Here is a 24,704-nt window from a genome sequence, read left to right as displayed (position 1 = left end):
TATATACATATTTACTGCTGCCACCTGCTTGTAACTTGGCTCATATCATGAAGCAGTACAGTTCCCTTGTTTCATTATACTTTGACATTTCACTATAACTACATGGCTGCCCATTTCTCAGTTTCCAATTGCTCTGTTGCTGCTCCTGAATTATATTGGCTTAGTAATAGAATGAAGATCTTTCACCATGGTAGTACTAGCCTTTTTTTTTTTCCATACCCAGATGGTACAAATCACTGCTGGCACATGTAACAATTATAGCACAGCTTCTGCTGCTTAAATGAACTCCCATAAACCCCACAGAGTTAGATTAGATTAGGGAATTGGGAGGTGAGGAGGAGGTCTGGCCAGTGGTCTCAGCTGAAACAGATATGTATTTGCTATTGCCTGTGCATGGCTGTGATAGAGCATGTAGCATGTTTGATAGGTTTCTTCTAAAAAAAATAAATGAAAACAAGTGAATAAAGTTAAAACTGATTTCATAATCAGTACCATATGTTTTTATATGTTATTATTTGTATATTTACTTTCATATAACCTACTCCAATACCTCACAATGTTTCATAAAACAGGCATTTTCCAAGGAAACGGCAATCTCCAAAAAGAGAAGAGCAGGCAAACCTTGAATCAGTTAACTCAGATTTTACCTACCTTCTTAGTCCACCCACAGTATCAAGTGAATCAATTGGTTCCTTGATATTTCTGAAGGAGACTGGTAGCCATTATCCAGACCCTCAGACATAATACACATAAATTTCTAATGAGTAGAAATGCCAACGACTGAGCATAGCATAATGAGATGATCTGAAAAGGTCTGGTGAGAATACTGAGCTAAACTACTCTGGGCTAGCGAAAGCTCACTCTGGGTCAACCTACTTAATACATGAACATTTCTGTGTTGTTAGTCCAAGACTTTGTCATGAACCATTTTAAATCCTTTAAAGGAAAACTTGAACATGAAAACCCTTACATGTGGAAAAAAAAATAAAAATAAATCACTTAGGACTTCAGAGTTACACTATGTTAAATTTAATATAAGCTACAACAATCTAGCATGCATACACACACACAATTACTTAGATAAAATCCTCCATTCAGAATTTAGAAGACTAAAGTTGGAGGAAAAATATTTATGAATGAAGAATAATATATATTAAAATTCATTGTAAAAGTATGTACATTTCGTAATTTAAGTCATACAAACCCTTTTGTGTTCTTTTAAGTAAGTACCTGCTATACTTTTTTCTCAACTCCATCCCTCCCAGGGGAACAGAGTGTTGCTACGTACATGAAAGGTTAACAAGCACAAGAGTTACTGCAACAAGGAGAAAAGGAATAAATATACTGTCACTTGTTCTAGATCCCAACTTACTATGAAAATGGTTAGTTTCTCCTTGCTGCTGGCTGAAGCAGCTGCACTGAAGAGAACAGAAAGCTTGTCAAGAAGCCAAAACTAAATGGCTTTAATGTTTACTGTGCAAAACCATCATCTCCTATTGCACCTCTAATCAAATACAGTATGTTAACTTACAGAAACCTGTCATTTTTTACTCTAAAAATAGTTTAGTAACAGACCAAAATAGCTTGAACTCCACAGAAAGTACTGATATTCTCCTGATATTTTAAGAACATCATCCCAGGATAGAATGGGAAGAGGGGAAGACCATTCATTTCACAAATGGGAAAATAAAACAAAAAATTTGAACAATCTTCAATCCACAAACCTAATTTCTACTTCAGCTGGAAATGAGGAAACCCATCCTTGTTCAGCCTCAAAACAAAGGCCAGGTTCCAAAAACAAACAAACAAACAACAACAACAAAAAACAAAACAAAGCAAAAAAACCCACAAACAACAACAACAAAAAACAACAACAAAAAACAACAACAAAAAACAACAACAAAAAACCTGGAAACCCAGCCTCCCCAAACAAACAAAAAGCTTAATTTCTGTTTAGCTCCTGGAAAAGAAAACATGTAGAGATTTGGTTTCTTTATATTATTTACAATTTTTTTAATAGATGAATTTGTAAGGAAGATAAGAGGATTTCCTTATGCTGAAAGCAATAGGGTACACACCATTTCACTAGTGACAAAAGCTTCAGATACATTCTTCCTGATAAAATCACAAAATCTGGAATGAAAACCTAATACATGTTCCTAAAATTTAACCATGCAGATCCCTTAGGAAAAACACATTCTTTGTAGTCATCTACCCCAGCAAGGGAGCAGACTCCTGTCTCTCTGATATCAAGCCTATGTACTACTGAACTGAAAGCCATTCAAACCTATCCAAGACTGCACATAAATCTATACATATGCATTTAGGCAACACTGTAGCTGGAATGAGCAGCCCACTGAAGATGCTTTCTTTAATAATTCCTCCAAAAGTAAATCTAACCTGAATGAAGATTCCTCTCCCACTCCAAGGTATTGTTACAATCTATGTCTTCCAGAACAGTTGAAGTGATACTGAAAGTATAAGGGCTCAAACAACACTTGAGGAACAACTGGAGAAGTTAATTTATCTTCAAAGTGTCTATTTTCAAAGAAATTAAGCTTTTCTTACAGCTTCCAAAAACTACTTGCATAATGGAAAGCTGTAAACTGCCAGATTTTAAACTGAAGCAAATTTTCCAACAGTAGTCACACTGTCAAAAGCTGATGTAAAATTCTGTAGAAGCACCTCAGGAAAGACATAAATGAGGAGAGAAGCACTCTACTCATACAACAAATGCTGCTGAACGTGTATTTGTGTACCCTCCTAAGCCACCAGGAAAATAATGGTGGGTGAGTCAAACATAAGAAAGACTTCTGTTGACTGTTCAAGTTCACAATAACTTACTGAAACGTCAAAAAGATTCCATCAAATTGAGGGATCCTACATAAAAATTCTCCTTTACTTCTGATGCTAAAAAAACCTGCTAATAAAACAACAAAAATGGTTCATATTATGAAAAATAAGATGTTGCAATAGATATCTTATAGGAGAATCAAATGATAGCTGATAAAACTCATGTTTGCCTCAGAACAATGCAAAATTGGCCAAGATGTGTTCTACCGTCAGCGCCCAGACACAGATTGTTTCAGTAAATTTCTATATACCCAGCTCCAAGAAACACCATTCAATAATCAGTTCAATAACTTACAATCATTTTAATAACTCATGATGATAACTTAAATAACTTATGATGATTTTTATAAAAAAAAATTTAGAAAACATCATATATTGGCCACCAAGTCCTTGCTCCTGACAAACCAGATCTTTCCTTGACATACATGCTACTTGATTTATTCAAGTTTGTCGGTGCAACAAACACGTGGCATGTCTTCTATTAGCAATCAGGTCTTACAATCCCTATTGACAAGACGGACAACAATCCAGTCTCGTAAAAGATTCATGACACAACTTTGCACTCTCTACTGCTTGCTTTCTCATAAAACCAGTGCAAATCCCATCAAAAATTTAGCAGAACCCCTGCCTCATCTGTTTAGGCCTGAAGCTAGTTGCAGGGACAACTCATTAGGGACAAGCTCATTAAAACCAGCCCTGGAGCAAAAGCAGTTTGCGAGTCTCCTCATTTTTATTCACTTTCACCTAGCCATTCCAGCTTCTTCTGTTTCCCAGATATAGAGCTTCTAATGATTTTGTACAATAAGTAAGGCTGTTTTTTAACTTGCATTACATCCTGGATTCCACAAATGCAGTTCTTTACATGCACCAAAGCTAGCACAGTTCTCCTCATTTGCAAGGTTTGGATATTCTATATTGAAAGAATACCAAAACACCCTAGTGGATACACTTCTGATTACGTTAGCAAAATGTACCTATGCATCTACCAAACACAATAGAAGGTAAAGAGAATATAGATATGGAGAATAAAGGTTGGTAGATACACAGGCCTGAGAACTCAACTCATGTAAGAACTCATTTGAAAAAAAAAAAACGAAACAAAAAACCCACACAAATAGAGACTGTCATGATAAATAGAATAAAGCTTTTTTTTTTTTTTTCCCCCTTCTTTCAAGTTGTTTACCTTTCTCTCATATATAGACCCTAAGTGAAAAAATCCTAATCTTTGACCAGAGCCCCAGATGGAAAACTTTGCTCATGTTTCCTAAATTAGACGCCTAAAAATAGGCATATTTCAAAAGCCCAATTCAAAAGCTCAACTTCAAGTGTCTACATTCAGACAACAGAATTTGAATATCAAAGTTATTCACAATTCTGAATATGGTGACCACAGACTCAGCTCATCTTCGGATTATATGTAGCACTCATGTTTTTTCAATCATCACTCAAGGTAATACAGCATCAAAACATACAGCATGTTTCAAGATGAAAAGTAAAAAAAAAGATTCTTTTGCCTTCCTCACTTCTGGTAATTCTACCAGACTTTTCAAAGATTGCTAATCAAAAATGAGATTTAGTCACAATCTGTGTCACTGCCATAGACTATTAGATCTGTCATAATCAGTTTTTTTTTAACAGAAAGTCTATTGCCATGAAATGAGTTGCACCAATGCAACTGCTCCACATTGTCAAGTGCAAAGAGAATACTGCACCCTCTAGCACCATAGATAAATAGAAGGGCTGTGAAGCTTATCTCATGCAAAAATTGTTGCCTAGTTACACAACATACAGTATTACGGAATAGCATCAGTACAAACTCTAGCCCAGATAAGCAACCCTACCATCTATACAACTCCGCAGATTAATTCAGTTGTACTTCACACTGTGAAATGGAGTAGTACCATTTACTGGGTAGGCAAAGGGACAACTCAACAAAAGAGCAGTACTTTTGATTTGTTTCTTTTTTAATGGAAATCTGTTCGTTTCTCCATTCAACAAGTTTCAGTGTGGGAATAATTTCTTTATATTCTGGATTATGTGGCATCCACATCTCTAAAGGAAAGTCTTACTTCAGAAAACTTATCAATCACGCTTTATGATATCTTATGAGAGTTCAAAAAGCATTCAGACACCCCTCTAAGCCACATCGCTTAATTTTTAGGTGGTCCTGTGTGGAGTCAAGGGTTGGACTTGTGGATCCTTTTCAATTCAGGATATTTTGTGATTCTATGATTGTGTCATGTTTCCCTGTGCTGTTCCTCTGTGCAACAGAAGAATATCATCAGCCTGGACCAAATACTGAAACTTGAACTTTCTTAAAAATGAGAACATAGGGAAGAAGCTACTTAAAATTAAAATAAGACAAATTTTAGAAAAAAAGTCTTCACTTTATCATATTTACTAATACAAGATCTTAGCATTTATATAACATTCAAATGCCCTTTTTTGGTTTTCTTTTCTGTTATTCTCTTGTCTCTATTAAAAAAATACCTGAATACATGTCTCCAAACTTTCTGCAGATACGGAATCGTCAAAAAACAAGGAGTTGTGAAGAAAACAATGACAAATCAAATGTATTTCAAGTGAGAATAGCAATATTACTTTACTCTTTCAAATGCCAAAAAATCTTATCACGAGAGAAGCTTAGCGAAAGAACAACGTAAATTCAAATGCTTTAAAAATAACTAACTACATATTTAATATGTAGTTTGCTTTTTGTTTCTAAACTAATACAGGTAAGCCTTAACTAAGCTTTCTTCTATCTTTTCAAAGGCACCCCCGATATAATTTTGCTTTTGCATTTAGATAAAAAGCATAAGAGAACTAGAATACAATTAGTTATCACATCAATTCATTTTTTCTTAAGCTATTTTTGTAGAAAAGCAAGTAATTTTTCAGCTTCCAAATGAACTATTAAATACAAACAAATTCGATGTAGAACATTCAGAAATGACGTGGAAAAAATAGACGCCAGTTACTACGTGTGGAAAAAACTGAAAACGCATAGCTTTCAAACAGTTGCATTACTGCAATACTGAATGTTAATATATCAACAAAACTAAAGAACGTAAATAGGTAATTTTGATTAAGCAAAGTTACTTGTCATTGGATATGAAGCGCCTCTCCTAGTGAACTTGTCCTAAGGCACAAGCATATCTACAAATACCATGATGTCTTTTCCAGATGTTGGAAGTGGATAAATTCTATCAGACACAAATTTAGAATGAGTCTCTAAAAACTCATTGACTTCACTGAACTTCATTACTAACACAACCTTCCCTTATTAAAAATTCCAAACAAACAGGTGCTTCACACTAGGTCTACTTCTGAAATTGCTTTCTTTTTATTCCCAGGGATACATCAAGAGCAGGAGGAGAATTCATGCAGTATAGATCAGTCAAGCATTGACAGCACATCACACTTTGACAAGCTGCTTGGCTCTGTTTAAAGTCTAAGTTAGGCCTTGGCCCATCAAGGCCATGACTATTGAATTATTGACAGCCTCTCACTGTGGTGCAAAGGGAAAGTATGCTATAGCCTCAGTTCAATAAAGATGAAATGGAAACCCTCTCTGAAGCTTACTTTAGCACGTTAAAGGAGTTTTAATGGTCTTGTTTAAAATTCAGTAAGAGAATATATTAGACTGATTATATTTTCACCAGCTAAACAACAAGTTTGGGATGCTCTGGAGATTATAAGTAAGAGGAAAACTGCATGAAGTACAAATAAGTCAACCTCTTGGCATAGATCAAATGTTTCAAAATAATTTCTAATCCTCCAACCTCATGTGTTTCAGTTTTCATACTACCCTGTGCCATTACACCATATGTAATCAAGCATTAACACTGACGTAGAGATTCATTGTTAGAAAATGCAGGCTGGTTTTCATAGTAGATACTTTCCACAGATGCCGTTAAACCTACAAGGCAGTGCAGTCTGTGTTTCTAATCTATGAACTGCATTAGTTCCATCTCTCTTTTCTTTTCAGGCCATCAGAAGTGCAATGAAGGGGTGTCAGTAAGTAACCAGCTACACAATATCTGGTTTTCATTTGCTTGTTTGTTCTTTGAACAGAAGTGTTCTACAGAGCACACCATCACACTTCCACAACTAGCTGATTAATAGTATCAATTCTAATCTTCTTACATAATGTCATTTCTTCTTCAAATTTACACCTGCCAAGCTTTACTTGTATTTTAATAGCTGATGCCAGACAAGCAACAAGCAGAAAGTTCCATCTCAGGACTATAATTTTAAATACAATGAGACTCACATCAATTGGCGCATAGACTTGTGGAAAATTATTCCACGTGGACTTCTGAAGTGCATCCTAAAAGCTTCAAAGAATGAGCACATTTTAAAAATAATTTAAATTGATGATCATGTCGTTTTTCTTTTTTTTTTTTAAGCAATTTGTCTAATGTGACCCTTTACTCATTTCTCCAACATCACTTTCAATATTCTGCCTCCTGTCAAATCAACAAAGAGAGCCTAACAGCACATCTAAATTTGTGTTCATTTGCCTTCTGCAGGATTATCTTTGCCATGTCAAGCATTATAAGTAAATCAAAGATGCTTCTCAGGGGCTGTAAGAGTAGGGCTAATCTCCAGACAAATATTTAGAAGGTAGCTTAGCCTGTTCTGGCTTTAATCGTTTCCAACTGATTTGACTTATTCTAATTACAGCCTTTACGTTATAAAAGCCATTTTTATGTTGCTGAGGAGCAGCTTCATGGCAAATACATGGAATTTTGCTGAGTTTCTGTTCCCATGTCGATTATGGAAATGGTACTCTACAGCTTTCCTCTAATTAGAAAAACACACTGCACAGAGCAGCAACAATTTTTAACATTAATAACAGAATGACAGTGTCCTTTTGTGTGTCTTTAAATAATTCCTCAAAATATGACACCACAAAGGCACCATTTCCCACTTGGGTATCACACTAGAAGCAATTTTCACATTTTTGCATGTTATATTTATTCAAACAAAACCGCATCTTTGAAGAAGCTGTTAATTAATTTAATGTAACAGAATAAGATAATTAAACTTCTAGATAGTTTATGGTGAGGTGCTTTCCAAGTCCATGAACTTGGAAAATTCAAACACTCATACAGAGCAAATTAATCATATCCTTTGACAAATCAGACAGTGTGGCTATTTGTTATTTTTAGTACTTATTTACCATGCTGCCATTTCCCATAAGGAACAGATCACCGAAATAATACAATTTTCCTTTGCATCAGTTCACTGACTTTCCTTGATGTTTAATGGAAATCTAACTGTATTTCCCAAGTACTGTGGACAACAGAAATTGAGGTAGAGAAGTCACAGAACATGTAGTTTAAGCCTATTCATCAATACATTGGTAAGTAATGTTTCCTTTCAACAGAAAAGGCCTTTTCACTCAATGGAAAGCAGATCCTAGAAAAAGTGGGTATGGTGCTACATAGAAGGCACGGAGGTACAACCTTTTGGCTTCATGGGCCACACTGAGTGAAGAGCAATTATCTAGGGCTGCATCTACAAAGGATGCACTGAAAATAATGCCTTCAAATTATTTCTATGGAAACTACAACCAATACAGAGAGCACAATAATGCTGTATTTGATTGAGCAAACTCTCAGCTACAAAACACTCCTAACAGGCTTCTTCAACACCAGCAGGACCACTAACTGTGCATTTTCACCAGTGATGAACCTGCATGCAGTACTTGTAAAAACCTGCACCAGTGGAGTTGACCAACAGTCGCTGTCACCAATGCTAAAATGCACCACCCACTGCCTCATAGTGCTCACATCCCTCTATAAACGTAGGTCAGTTTTTCCCCCAGGAAGAATTCAGTGACACATAACTTTGCTTCATCCTCAGTGCCATGTCAGACACCATTTTGTCAGACTGCCCCTCCACTGCAATTTGTCGCAGCAAAACCTAACAAGATACTAGAAGGAACGTTCAGCTTCTACTGTCATCCCACCAACATTCACCTCTCACGTCTTAAGCCAATGTCATAAAACAGGAGGCACTACTCTCAAAGCAGCCCTCATAAACTATATAGTACAGTTAATGTATATAGATTTTTTAATTTCTATCTTCCTTTTTTTAACATTTAAACATTTTTTATTAAGACATACAAAAAAAGAGAGCAATAAAACTAGTGGGGCATGTGACCTTGGTTTTGTGAAGCTAGCATCAGTCTGGTTCGATGGCAGTGACTCCAATTTGCAGTGAGCTCTCAAGGTGTTCATCAGAGATTTTTGATGATATTTTACTCTTCATGTGCTTGAAAACTGTTGTTCACAAATGTGCGTACTGCCAAAAGCAATAATGCGAGTAAGGTTTCAGAGTGAGTTGGGGAATATTACTCTCTGGTAAGAGAGCGATTACAAAATTCTGGTAAAAAGCCATGATCACATTTTTGATTGCAACTCTATACATCCCACTTGAAAATTTGCAGCTACTGTAGTGTATCTATGTTGATTAAAAAATGGAGTCACAAATAAACCAAATGATTATTTTTTGAAACCTGTTCTTAAATTCCATTATCAAAATGGGAAAGCACAGCTGCATATTTTTCGCTGTTCACAGGACTGTGTTTAGCCAATGCATACAACGCATAATGTTATATACCATAACTTCAGTTAGCACTGCACTGCACCCTCTCCCTGCCCTGGTTTCAGCCCAAATGGATTTAATAGCGCATCGATGTTCAGCTGGTGCCCAGTAATGGTTGTGTGCTCAGAGCTGGGCTAGGCCGCAATGCGAGCTGAGCCCACAGGCTGGATATGCCTTATATAAAGCACGTATTAACATGCTGAATTTTGGCTGTGGCTTTACAATAGCCACTTTAAACAAAATAGTTACTTCACTCTCTCTGAGTGCAGAAAGAATCAACCTTTGTATCTTGACACAATAACAAGCAGAAGATAAAGCACTAACAAGTTGGTATGATTATATTTTACATAGAGAAAAAACAATATTTTGTGAGTCCAAACAGAAAGATAAAGACAACTCTTACATTTCTGCCTCAGATGTATATGCTGACAAAATATGCATGCTACCTTTGACCCTGACTGGTCAAACTAAAATCTTAAATACTGTTTTTTGAAAGCAACAAGAGACTAGACAGTACAGAATTCTGTAAGGTGTTTAGAGCATGAGCCTTCAATGTCTCTATGAAATAACAGACAGCACGCTACTCCGGGGACTTCGGGACTTCTGTAATAATACAGTCTGTAGGCTCCTTTCATTTACCTGAAAAGGCTAAATCTGATGAAGTGTTCCTTTTAGTTGTCAGAAAAAAAGCGCTTTTATGTCCCTATTTAATAAAATGGGAAACATTAATTACTCAGCCATTAATATGATCTCCTTTTGCTTACTGTTACAGAGGTATAATCATAATTATTGACAATAGGAACACAAGTATGGTAACAGATGCTAGCAAGAGGCCTCCAATATGGGGATACAACATCCAGTCCAAAGGAACACCAGCACGGGAGGGCTGAAAACAACCCCTCAGTGGCCAATGCAAGATGAGCAGGGGTGGGAATGACGCAAAACCACTTTAGCAGCAACAAAGATAAATAAACATCTAACATAAAATGCACCATTTCATCCAAAGTATTTCAGATGCTCAATACCTGGTGAAGGTTGATATGAAAAGAAATTATGAACTATTTAAGGAACGTGTACCCTAGATTAAGGAAGAAGACATCATTTACAATTCTGTATTTTTGTGTGGTCCTGTGTAGAGCTTCAGTTAGGCTCAAAGATCCACCTGGGTCCCATCCAATGTGCGATATTCCACAATTGATATCAATGCTGTTCTGCTTGCTGACCATGCACCATCCTTCTGGCAAAGGAGGCACCCTGAGACAGAAATGGAAGGGGCAGTGCAGAAGAGAAAAGCAGGAGGATAATAGAATTAGTGTGTGCAAAAATTCTAATTGTATAACTACTATGGAAACTCATTCTATAATAGTTTGTTTTCCTTGTCTTTCTCTTTGTAAAAATTCAGCCTGTACTAATAATAATTCTTTGACGAGACTTAAGATTTCAAGTATACTACTTAGGAAACTCTTGGCTTTAGGTGTAAGCTGTTAATCCTTTTTGTCCATAATAAAATTGAATATAACATTGGTGAAGAATCTAGAAAGAAAGCAAGGCTATATGATATTTCCCCGAATAACTTTCTAGACTCTGACCTCATCTAACTCAGAGACCTTGTAAGATGTACATTCTGTGCATTTAGTAACCCACATTAGTTTTATCTTCTACCTACTCAAGTTTTGCTATGTTAGAAATATGCCAGATAACAGCACTGTAGTGAACCAGCAAGGAACAGAACACTGCCATTGTTGTTTCTGAAGTGGATACAGTTTTTATATTTTATTGGAACAATAAGGCAGCTGGAGAAGCAAATACAAGCTACTGCATACACTGGCATAGAAAGGGAATAAGTTATATTAAGCTTCAGATACACCACCTGACTGACACTGAGTTTAGAAAAGAGGTGATCTCAAGGGATGGGGAAAACACCCACAGGAGATTTTATTAGAGCCTCAGGAGGGAGTGTATTAGGAATACTTTTGAAATGGATTTTTTGAAATCATCCTGGCTTTCAGAGGCCAAGACTTCCTTCACACTAACATGCCAGGTAGATTTTTTTTTTTTTTACCTGATCTGTACATCATCACCGCATTGTCCATTTGTAGCATGTGTAAGAAGCACTGAATTTGCTTTTTTCTTTTGGCATGCTTACCTGGAATTAAAGCATTCAGTGATAGAACATGAAGACATTCACCCAAATGACTTTCAGGATTTGGCTCAATGAACATCTGTGCAGGTACAGACTTAGTCACCCATGTGCAGTGCTATCTCATTTCCCCTTGGAGACGTTTGAGGTAAGGTTTCATGTTTTCCCATTCTCCCAAGAAAGCAACTACGCAAGACAGTAATGTGAGGTACAAAAGAAGATTAAGTTGGCCTTTAGGAAACCAAAACCCACCATTTTTTATGATTTGCTCAAAAGAACAGGATTTGTCTAGAATTTGATTATAAATTTCCACAATGTCAAAGTATCAGCCTTGGCTGGTCAGCGTCATATGATTTTTTTTTTTTTATTAAGTCTATTGTCCCTCCCCACCTCTAAAACTGCAGTAGTACAAGTTTCAGAGATCCGGCTTTGCTGAGGTACAGCTGGAGCCTCAATGACAGAATTGCTCATTGCACTGGCAGTTGTAAAAGCCTTTTATCAGAAATGAGACTCTAAAGGGACCTGGCACTCAACTCCAATAAGATGTTCTAAAGCCTCAAGGGGAAAAAAAAAAAAAAAAGCACAAGTAACAAAGGTCAGCGCTTCATTTTCCTTATCTGTATTTAATCACGATACTTCAGAATGAAACTCAAGTGTAAAAAATGTTATGCTTAGTACCAAACCCAATTTTCTCATGAGATAATTACCAAAGTAGGCTTCTTTTCCTTCCTTGCTCATTTCCACATTTTTATCTGAAAATCACAGAGAAGACAAATAGGACATCCCAATGCTATTTAAGCAGCCGCCGTGAAGCAAGGAACTGTACTTTGAAGGAACCATAGCATCAATGTGCTAACAGATGACTCACTAAGAGACATGTAAAAGAAATTGCATGCCAGTACCATATATCTCAGGAACTTGGAGTGCCTGCAACCATAAATAGAACTGTGCTTCAATCATGATTCGTCTGGTTCTGGACATGTTCTAGGGCAAGTTTATTCTCAAACACACTGCATAGTCTTTGTCCTTTTCTACCTGATCACCTGGGTTTCCTTCCCAAAGATGGCAGGAGAGGAGACTGCTCTCGGTTTTAATCCTGACACAGGTTCAGGATGTGACCTAACACTACTAGGAATTGGAAGTCACCCATACGTGCCACAATCTAAATCGGGGATACCACAGCATGTTCCCAGCAGAAATGCTGCACTCCATTATGCTAGGAAGGGCACAAGAAAAATTGAGGCTGAGAGAATAAAACTGTACAATATCCAGCTTTAGAATTCATCCCTGAGTAAACTACAGCAAGCTGTTAACATCAGAAATTCTGATTGCATTCAGATTTCATCCATCTCAACTGTTTTCCCACCTTAACTCAAGTTAACTAACAATTCTGTTCCTTTAAAGGCTGTGATTTTGTACATTTCTGTACACCTGCTCATATTAGATATGGTAAAATGTGAAATCGTTAACACGCTCTGGAAATCTGCCTTTATCACTGAAAACATGAGCCCCAAGAATAAAAATGAGATCAAGAAATTACAATGAAAAACAGAGATTGATAGGTTAACCTTGAAATAGCTACAGATAGCCACCAAATAGTCACCTCTTCTACATCTTATGCCTAAATCCCGTTAGGAGATGTGCTTGTTAGCTGCCACCTTTGTGTTTCTGCACTTGAACCAGCTATTTTAACTTGATGGAAGCCTTTGCTATGTTTCTGGTAACATAAACATAAGTTTAACATTTAGCTCATGGGTAGACTCCACAAAGTCAAGAAATTGTATTTGAAACATTACACGTATGCACTTTTGACATTTTCAATGCATGCTGTGAATCTTAGAAAGAAACAGACATTCACTGACATCACAAAACAAACCCAAGTCAACCCATTGTTGGACATTGAGACTGGATGTCACCAAAGAGGTCAAAGTAGATCTCAAGTTTAGACTTCAAGGTTAAGATCGTGCATCGTACCAATACAATGTCAACTAAATAAATGCTAACTAATCCTTGATACGTTTTACAGATGGTCAAAAATCCATATGTATTTTGCCAATTCTTACTCAGGCCCATCATACAATTACTCATTGCAACTGATACTTTATGTGAGTTCATATTTCATTATCACTTCTCATTGCTGCTGTTTGCGTTTGTAAGCATACTGCATTATCACTTATGAGGAATTACATCAGTTACCTGTCACCAAGAATGTAATTAAAATAATGCATTGGGAAAGTGGGACCTACTTGCTTATTGATGCAGGGTGACGATTCTCAGCCATGTTAAACAGGGTTACGCTCATGGCTGATAAAAGATCAGACCTGTTTGTTTCATTATTTTGCTTTCAACCTGGAGCATTCTACTATTCTATCTTCTATTTTTAAAATGCTCATTGCACTGTTTTAAAAGGAACACCAAATAACACTAAAATAGTGCTAGAAGCTGAACACTTATTAGATAAAAGCGCTTCTAATGCATTAGGAGGTGTTGAGTTAATAGGAAAAGAGCTTTGATTCACTAGCCTCTGTCTAACATGCTACTACAACAGAAGTAAAAAGGCAGTAGGCAACTCCCCTCTAATCACCTCCTGTTAGCTGCAACTATAGGCAAATTGCTAGTGAGGATTAAGTGGGGAGACTATCACAGGATCAGTGTCAAGCAGAAAAAAGACTCAATTTGTGAGCAATCATGACTCCCTAATCACTTCCCTAAGAGCTTTAGGAATTACTAACAGTCGTCTTTAGAACTGTGGGCGCATCATAAATACCGACCTAAAGAAATCGGAAGGCTTTTTTTTTTAACCAAGAGATGATACTGGTGATAGATAGATAGATAAAACAGTTAAGTACATAAATAATAAAGCATCTGAAGGCTGAAAAAAATAAATAATTCATGTTCACCAACGCTGTACATTCTTGAGATTACTAAGATTTAGATATATGTGTGTCAACACTGTGAATTCAAACCGAGATAAGCTCAGACTTGCACGGTTTGGAGGCTGACTTACAGACAAATCCGTCAGCAGTACAATAAGTCGAAAATGCCCATACTAGAGCAATGCTGCTCCACACAAGCAGTGGGAGAGATCCTTCTGATTACGTATTTCCAGGCAGTTGCCACAGACTAATTCCCTGTCAATTATTTTATTCCCTGTTACTTCTACACCTTGACTTTCCTCCAGAAAGCACAGAAGTTCTTAAGAGCATTCATAAATGCTGCTTATTTTTTTTAATGATGAAAAATAGTAACAAAATGAAAAATGCAAACAATGCAAATTTAGAAAAAGAAAAATCTTACTGATACTGACATTGGCTTGAAGTTTGTATGTATCATAACATTACACTGGATTATAAAATTCAATAAAGACCACAAGTACTCATTTCATAACACCTGACAGGTCTGTAAGTGCTGGTGTGAAGATTCAACATGCCCAATAAATCAATTTTTTTTTTTTTTTAAGATCAGTTTTATTCTTCCTTTGTAGGCAGAGTTCGCATCGGCTCAATCAGTTAATCAAAAATTATATTTCCCATTATTTTTCTTACAGTACTTAGTTTCCTGGTGTCAAAAAAGAACAAAACTAATATTCAGCCATTAAAAAAAAAAAAGACTGTTTTAGCATAAAGCATTTTTCAAAAATGCTATTGCAAAAAGTAATAGTCAAAGTAAGGCATTACTTGACAGAGATACAGCAAGCTATTACTCAGCAAGAGCAATATGTTTCAGCAATCATGTTTAAATAAAAAATAAATCATTTAAAAATGCATTATCAATACCATCTTAAACATAAGCCATAGTAGTCTTTTTTTGCACTGTACACATATATCAAAACTTGTTATCACTAACATTAAGATACAAAAAAGGAATGAAAAAACAATTAAGTCTCAGTGATCAATGACAATTTCTTCTACTACTGTACTGGTAAACTTAACAATAAATAAGCCAAACAGCAACTACAGCTTACAGGTTTTCTATGCATCCCAGAATTGAGCTGGAAGCACTATCTTTGTAATAGCTTTAGTTCCTTTCAAGAACTAAACAGGTCCTTCTGCAGGAAGGAAAGAATTCTCAATAAAAAGTATTTGAAAATTAATAACAACGTGTATGCCACTTAACAACACATCATACTATCAATGCAATACCAAAATACATTTAATTCTGATGCTGCATTATACTAGCTTGTTTATAGCATTTTGTTCTTTCAAAAACGAAAAGTACAAGAAATTTATAAAGCATTTTCTTTCATTTAAATGCTTGAAGACAGATATATGGTGCAGACTGCCTATACACACAATGCCAATGTGGATATTAGGAAGGAAATTCTTTTTCTTATGTAAATGCTTTTAAATCAAAATAGGATAAGAAATTTAGGAGAAAGAAAAATGAAAACCAATTGGAATATGTATGCTATATAAATGCAAAACAGCTGAACTCAACTACTTGCTGAACTATAACTTGAGAAGTATAACATACATTTTAAAAAAACAAAACACAGAAGTATTCCATCCCAACTTCACTGTAATCATCAATGCTGCTTTCTCGTTGTATTACCTTGTCTGCTCCCTTCACAAAGAAAAGTACCAACTGTGTGTATAGATACAGGTACAAATATATACATACTCATAAAAGCTAACTTTTTTTAAAAAAAAAAATATATATAGTGTATGTGCGTATCTATATATATGCACTGCAATGTGTTTCAAAGCTGGAAATTCTTGGGTATTTCACTGAACTGTGCTGTGAATTAACAACAGCGCATTTCTTACTCCTGCTATATTAATTTGAAATTAAAAAAAATACACTGAACAGTATTGTTTTGACTTCATAAAATTAGTCAAACCCAGACTTCTGAAAACCACATGGAACTCCCACTTCCTTTATATAGGCTGGACACATGACCTGGTCAGCGAATCAAAAGAGAGAACCTTAAGGTATCACAGGCACGTGTAAACATTATTGGCACTCATCCTATCAAATTGCTGCTAAGATGTCCTCTGTTGGCATACAACTTCCCTACTAAAAATAATATTGACCTATTAATGATAGTTTCTCACGATTATTCCAGAACAAACACAAAATGATAGATTTGTGATTATAATAAAAGCTCTTTGCAGCATAATGAGTTTTCTAAGAGCCTTGTGTAAGGAAAAGGAAAAAAAAAAAAATGAGCACCACCAAAAAAAAAAACCCACAGCTTGTCCAATTAACTATCATTAGCTCCCATTTTCTATCAATTTGCACCCTCTCTGTGCAATCAAGGTTTCTAACGGGCCAATTTCAATTAGTTCAAATAACAAGAAACAATGTTTATCTGTCCATGCAGTGCAGTACTCTGTAGAACTAACAGGCAGACACTGCAACACATTTATTGCCTTCTAGGTCAGCATAAGCTGTAGTTTTAGCAGCTGTAGCTAAAGGCAACTGTACTGTAATCAAGCATCAGAGGGACATCTTTGCTTTCTCTCCTTTTTTTATTTTTATTCTTTCTGCTTCCTTGCTGAATCCCCTATTTTAATATACAAACTCACCCCACTGTGAAGTAAGCCCTTGCAGGGTTGGATAGCCACGAGAATGTTAGTGGCTAGTGGTGAGCTCCATGGAGAGGAAGAAAAAAAGAAATAGAAAAGCTTTTAAAAAAGCCAAAGCGTCAGGGGTATGCGTAAGAGAAGGGAAAAGGGATGGAAAATTAATAATCCAACAGGCAGGTTCCCTCAGAGTTATTAATCATGCTGCTTCTCACAAGCCAGAGAGGAGCTGAGATTTGCACATGGGAGGGGAGGGGAACGTACACTATTGGCCAACTAGCTCATTCCTATACATCTCAGCCAATCCTTCCTTCCTCCCCCTTCCCTCCCCCCATCTTTTTTTTTCCTCCTCTTTCCTTAAGGTACAAATATATCTGAGAAGCAGTTACAAAACCCTGGAAGATGAAAAATCATGCTCCCAGGCTAGGCAACGCTTGGTCCAGTTAATGCACTATAAACTTTATTTGAGCTGACTTCTCATTTGATCCCCCTGTGACAGGGTCAGCGAACGGCAAGCAATTCCATCCCAAATCATGCCATAATCGAATTGCTGCCTATTTCCCGAACCTATAATGAAAAAGGCAACCGAAATAATGCAGGTAATGTTGGCAGCCTCCCCTTGCTGTCGTACATTATTACTGCCGATTGCTTGCCTCCATTTCCCCTGTACTCTAACAATGAATATATTTCACAGCTCACTTGCTTTACTGTGTGGGTGGTATGGCACAGACACCTACATGATATGAAAGAAAATCTAAAACAATAGGGTTTTGTTTCTGTGCACAGCACCTAACAGGCTGCTGGTAGGAAAGGCAATTTTGTCAAACTGCTACAGGAAGAAAAAAAAACAAAAAAAAAACCAACAAAAAACAGGAGACCAGTGAGGCTTAAACAAGACTTTGGGCAGAGTGCTTCCAGCTCTTCTTCATCTATTTAACCCCAGCGCCACCCGATAATCTACAGAACGATCAAGCATTTATTGACGGTCCTCAAATACAATAAATTACACTGACGTTTCTAAAGGATCAAAGTTAGGGTTTCCTGCAAAAAATGCTTCTTTAGACAGAAAAGACTTCACTGGCAGTATACAAATCCTGAAAACACGCAAATCCACAGCCTGAAACATATGCTGAGAACTCGCTCCGTTAGAAAAACGAGCAGCTCCACCAATTCACTGACACGTTACAACTGCTGATGCCAAATTTGCCAGTCCTTTTCTCACTTGTCCTCTCCCTGAAGTGTCAGTGGGGCACGTGCCCTGGAACAGACCGCACCACTCACACTACGCTCAGTCTGAATACTGCTGCTGTCTGCCGGCAGCATCGCCGCCTCACTGCAGCTCCCAAATGCAGCACAGGGCTGTGCGAAGCAGGCTGCAATCCGGAGGTAATTACATTTTCAAATGACATACATTAACTGTGATTGTGAGGAATATTCCCTTTGATCCACTGCTGGATGGCATAAATATGGCTGTTTATATAACCTTTTACTTTGAATCTTACTTTGAAAGAGTTTGAAGCACAAAGCATAGCAAGTGAAGACTTATGTAATGAACAAAATAATAATAAGGACAAAGCAATATTCCAGTGCATTTAAAAAACCTTAAAAAAATGCCTGCAACAAAAGTCAGTGTGTGTAACTGAGACTACAGCAACATCCAATGCACAACCCAGCTGACGGCTTTGAACTCCTGTGAAAACTTGCACCCAAACTGCAAACCTGTTCCTCACCAACCCCAGGCAAAGCAGACACCCAACCCAAATGGAAATCCAGCCCATCTTCCAACCTGAGCCATGGGAAAATTTCAGGGCAAACACAGTAACTTTAACCAGCATCAAATGTTTGGATCAATTGTTTTTTGTTTTTTGTTTTTTTTTTAATCTGATACTGACATAAAGAGAGACAATTACAAGGACTAACAGATGGAACAATGCGAATTTCAACAACATTTGAGATTACCTAGTATATTTCTACTACCTAAGCACCTTTGGTAATATTTACACAGTGCTAAACAATGCGGTATACAACAGTAGATCCAAATAAGTACAAATTTACTACATGAAAGTGACTTTCAAAAAGCATATTTTAATTTTATCTGGATTATAACTGTTAATGAAAAATGTTTTCATTAATTGGCCAGTACCCTCATTTCATTATCTCAGACAAGAGAAACAGAGGCTGTAAGTAGGCATTGTAATTTTAAAGTAATGCAATCCCTCATCTGACTGGAATACAATATGAATATTTCACTATCTGAATGACTCTAATTTTTCACTTACTGCTCAGGCAGAACTGATTCAAGACAGCATTCTTTTTTTTTTTTTTAAGAGAAAAAAAAAAGATGCATGGGTTCAAAAGTGCATGCCAACATATGGACATAGAGTAATTCTTTAAAAACTCAGCACTGGAGGCTATGAAGAGCAGATCTTATACAGAAAAAAAAAAAATCAATATAAAGAAAAAATTGTTCTAGATGTAATTGAAGTCATACATTTTTACACGACTTCTGCTGTACACCCAATTACTGCTATTTATCAAACAGCAGACAACATTGAACCTGGCAGCATAAAAAACAAATTTTACTAAGTCAGGGAAAAAAAGGAAAAAAAAAAAAAAAAAAAAAGCATCAGAAAGGGAAGGAAAAAAGATACAAATAATAAATAATTCAATATTCCTCAGGAAAGCTCTTGCAGAAAAGACCTGACTGATTCAAACATCAGATGTGAGGCTGACAAGAGATATATCGATTTAGACAATTCTATCATTATTATTCCAGCCTGAGTCCTTCAGAAAAGCTGTTCTTTTTGCCCCTGTTTTTATTGCTTTAACTACCAACCTTTTCTCTTATACCTTCCTCTCTTTGAACTTGTACTCATTACAGCTTTAATCTCAGTTTGGATATAAAACAATAAATAGAAATCCTGAGCTCATTTATCTGAAATGTACATTCAGTTTCTGTAAGACAAAATAGTGGAAAATATTATACACACACTCGCACACACACGTGACTTTAATGCTTCCTTAAATTAGGTCATCGCGTCTTGAAGTTTCTGATTTTGAGAACAGGCCTTTGACTTCAAGATTAAATACACACACACAACAGCACTATTCACCTCCAATTTAACTTTGCTAAGTATGTACTTCTACCAAATTTGTCACCGTTTCTAAGTTTACATTACACGTGCAGCAAAATTAACTGAGTTTTTAGCTCGTTTTCCTTAACTAAGTAGAATTATACTATTGTAAATGTTCTCTAAAAAAATCCTTGTAGGTCAACCCAAATCACTAAAATGAAACTGTATAATTACTGGAAGAAAGAATTTCTCCATTAGGCATCTGCAAGCAGAAGTATTTCTATGCTGTTCGATGTGTTAATTACAACCAGATAGGATATGCCACAGAAAATTAACAGTCTTGCAAAGACATCAGAGGTAAACACACAAAACAGGAGCTGCTTAAGGGTCATGAGAGCAAGTCAATTTTGAAAAAAGATAAAAGAACTGTCATGTATATGATTGCCTATGAAAGAGAAGAGGGCAATCCTGCCTTGTTATCATCAGTTAATTAGGCACTACAGTCAGGCATGCATACACTGCAACATTTGCCATGGTAATCAAATGTATTATTCAAATGTGAAACAAAACAAAAGCAACTGCAACTCTGACAAGGAAGAACACAATTTGCCCACACAAAGGTGCTGAATTAACTTTATATAAGAGTTAAAAGAAAGCTTGGGAATACATTATTTCAACTTCCTCAAATGGCACAACCCTTTAATTCTGACTTAAATTCCACTTCTAAAGCAAATATTCTTTTCCAAATTTGATTCACACGCAATGTGATGACCTTTGCAAGCAAAGACAAAGATAACAAAAAGCAATTGATACTGCAGTAGGATCCAGTCATGTCTTTAACATAAACATGACTTAGTGAGACTAACAAATGCACTCTAGACAAGGCATGCCATCTCATGGGTCAAAAAAAAAAAAAAAAAAAAAAAAAAAAGGATATAATAAAGCAGTGCACAACATTTTCCCTCTCTTGAGCTAGGACTGCAAAGCAAAACAAACAAAACCCAAATAATTAATTTCCAAATAATATGATAACAATCTGGTCAGTTGCGTTTTGATCTCACTAAGGCTCACACCACTACACTGTACCACAGTCTTTTCTTGCACTGATACCAAATGGAAGCTTTCGGTCTGCTTTTTATTAGACTTGACAGAAAATATCACATCCTAAGTTCAACAAGAAATTTAAGATAACCAAGGAACGAAAGCAAGATAAAGGTTTCCCATTTTCAATTCTAAGCTCCTAGATTGTATCTTTTTCAGCTCACCTACATTTTCTTTACACAGGTAAAGATCCACAAGAAAAATCCCACTAGACTTCTTCCAACTTAGTCAGACTTTCGCCCTGTGGTGGTGACTCCTCACCTACAATGCGCGCTCCCTGCTATCATTAGGGAATGGGAGAGTAGGGGAGACCTCCCTCATTCAAGCCTGTAGAAACACAACAGAGCTGAGAGTATGAAATGACAGTTAACAGATACTGTTCCTTGTCTCACTCAATATGACAGGGCAAAGGACCCGAAAACAACAGACATAATCTAAAAAACACACTCTAATGACCCATCTCCACACACATCTGGGGTCTCTGCATTTCTCAAGGCTCCCAGTCCTTCCAAAGCAAACACAGCAAAGGAGCATCTGAAATTGTCAATTCCCATTGCTGCCTCCTCACTTTCTTGCAGAACAGAAGCCAGCAGCATGAACATGGACTCCCCACACCAGACACAGTCACTCCAACTCTCATCTATCAAGCACCAATATGATAAACCTCAACTAAAAAGCAGAATGTAGGCGATGTTTTGTACTTTAGACCAAAATGTAATTTATAGTTCCTTATGCTCATTTTTCAGAATCGCAGATATATTTTGATTTCCTGCACAATTAGTGAGTAGAGCTTTGTTGTACTTTGACACAACACATTCAAAATACATTAAAGAAAAATATTTTTGTTTGGTGTGCAGGTGCAGTCTAGCTTCAATGATTAAATTATTCTACAAACACCAATAAAAAGAAGTAATAAAAATACAAAATTATGTGGCAGGGTATTACCTATTAGGTTATTATTTTGAAGACATCTGCCACGGAAAATATATATCCATACTGAAAATCAATGCAAACAAAATATATCTAACAAATCTGTTCTTCTTTATTCGCTCTCTTTTTCAATCCTTTTTCCCAAACAATATTCTCCAAGTTTGACCGTCTCAATCAAATAGTAGAGTAGAGAATAATATGATACAGAACTCTCTCTTCTGATCACATTAGCCTAACATGGATCGCTATGAAACCTCCGTACATCTGCAATCTCAAAGTCTTCAGAGTCCAGGCATACAGTAATCTGTGAGGAGGAAGTAATATCTGTTTCTCCAGCACGGAGATTTTTCTTTTAGTCAGTCTGTCACTTCCCATTTCAGTTAACAAAATGTTGAATGCTGCTCATCCTTGGACAAATATCACAGCTCTACAGAGTAGAAAACAGGAGGAATTGTTTCCGAATGGAGATTTAACACAAAAACGGATCTGCAAGAAATTCGACCAACTCTAGGCATACATACACTGTGGTGAAAGAACATAACACTATATATGCCCTATTTTTCTATGCTTGCTTCATAAATGCCTAAAATTTAGCTCATACAAAAGGAAGATTAAAAAGATACAAATGAAAACAAAACCAACTTGAGACAATTCTGCTTTCCTACCGTGCAAACAAATGGGCTTCATTCTTTTCTCTTTTAAATCAATGAAAATGCTTACTCTGATTGCAGGTAGAAGACATGACTACTAAATTAGTTAAACATTTATCTTGCTAATACAAACATGTATGTTTTAATAATCCAGGAATGTGAGTAATCTAGGAATGTCTTGTAGTCAACACACAAAGCACCTGGACCGATGAATGGTGTGGGTACATACCATAAAGTCAGCATTCTGCAACATTCACTCCATTTATTCCTCTTTATATTTTATTGCATTCACAACTCCCTGACTTGTTTAGCTGGAATTCAAACTGAGAATGAAGTAATTAATTACCCTCTGAGATTCACAGTTCACTGTATTTGTTACTGATGTTACATCCGTGCTGCCTATTGTTTCAGAGGCTCTGGAAAAACCTCTGGGACCTTTGTCAAGGATTAATAACAGAATGCTCACCCTATAAAAGCACATACAGCTGTTTGATATGTAAAGAGAGGAATGGTTACATAAGGGAAATCAGTGGTGTTCCTGTCACTCCAAAATGGTTTAAACATGTGAAATGAACCAAAAATATTTTACATTCTGCATTATTCTACCTGGCAAAAAAAAAAAAAAAGTGTAAAATGAAATAAAATGAAATAAATCAATAAAAACCTTTCAATTTTCATTCCGTAAGTAGTTTTTATGTACCAAGCATGGGCTTCTCAGACATTTCTTTGCATCTACCCAAACTTTCTCTGATTTCTGCCTCCACGTGAAAACACATTACATTTCACACATAGTACAGAGAACCCACAATTCCCTCACTAATACACACCTGTCTCACAATTGAAATGCAAGAAGGCATCTTTCACTGCTTCTCACTTAGGTCTTACACAGATTCCAGCCTTGTTCCATCTTGGCAGGCTCTGAGACAGGGCTGTGCACAGCTGTGCAGAAGCTGTGCCTTGCTCAGGTGCTCCGGACAGAAGCAGAATTCCTGAGCCAGGACTGTCCAGAGGGGACCTGACTGCAGGACTGCATCACTGATATCTGTGGAAGCTTATTCATCAAATGAAGCCAAAACTATGCCTGCTCTTCCTGGGATTAGTACATAGCATTAATTGGAAGCCAAATCTGAGATATGGAAGTTGAATATGTTATTTCTTCTCCATAGAAGTAATACTTAAATCTATTAATTTCAATGAAGAAGTTAAAAGCTTCTTTTTTTTTTCCCCTTCAATTGAAAATAACACTTCATTATACCTGTTTTTACAGAAGACACTTACAATATTTAATGTACAATAGATCATCTATTTGCTGCCCTAACTTTCCAATCACATTTAAAAAAAAAAATATATATATCAATCAAAAATCAAACAAACAGAAAAAAAACAACACCTGAACATGAATTTTTAAAAGCGGAGAGCAAAAACATTTTTATCAATCAACTCTTATCTTAGGTTCTCATTTTAAAACATTTAACTGGTACAGAACTGACTCTGTAAATGGTTTTTTCCCAATCAAGAGAAAACATGCCTTCGGAAACATAACCCATCCATATTCTACGATTATCTACAGACAAAGCTAGGATTCTATATCTGCATGATTCACAAATGCCAATTAAGTTTTCTGCAGAAGATCTTTATTCTGTATAGTTTTTTTTTTTGTTTTTTTTTTTTTTAGTTTACACAAGAGTTCAACAGCTTCAATACTCCTTTCAGAGTCTCAGCTTTTTAACATTTCTTACTGATGTACAACATAAAAACTGATTTTCAAGAATAAGGGTCAACACGATCCACAGCATTACTCTCATCAACCCAATTT

General features: G+C 36.3%; 1 protein-coding gene across 23 annotated transcripts in view; it reads right to left on the bottom strand.

Annotated features, from left to right (window-relative positions):
* Positions 1–24,704, bottom strand: part of RBFOX1 (RNA binding fox-1 homolog 1) — a 743,472-nt gene that overhangs the window by 164,580 nt on the left and 554,188 nt on the right. Inside the window, exon 1 of one of the 23 annotated variants that reach the window (XM_052679534.1) lies at positions 17,137–17,367. The exons of the other annotated variants lie outside the window; for them this stretch is intronic. The gene's annotated coding sequence lies outside the window, so the exon portion shown is untranslated. Of the gene's footprint in view, positions 1–17,136; positions 17,368–24,704 lie in introns of those variants that run through there. 23 annotated transcript variants of the gene reach the window in all.

The sequence above is a fragment of the Tympanuchus pallidicinctus genome, unplaced genomic scaffold, assembly GCF_026119805.1.
Source record: "Tympanuchus pallidicinctus isolate F22 unplaced genomic scaffold, pur_lepc_1.0 scaffold18, whole genome shotgun sequence".
NCBI classification, from domain to species: Eukaryota; Metazoa; Chordata; class Aves; order Galliformes; family Phasianidae; genus Tympanuchus; species Tympanuchus pallidicinctus.
The sequence above is the reverse complement of the archived record's forward strand: the minus strand, read 5'-3'. Positions and strand labels throughout refer to the sequence as shown.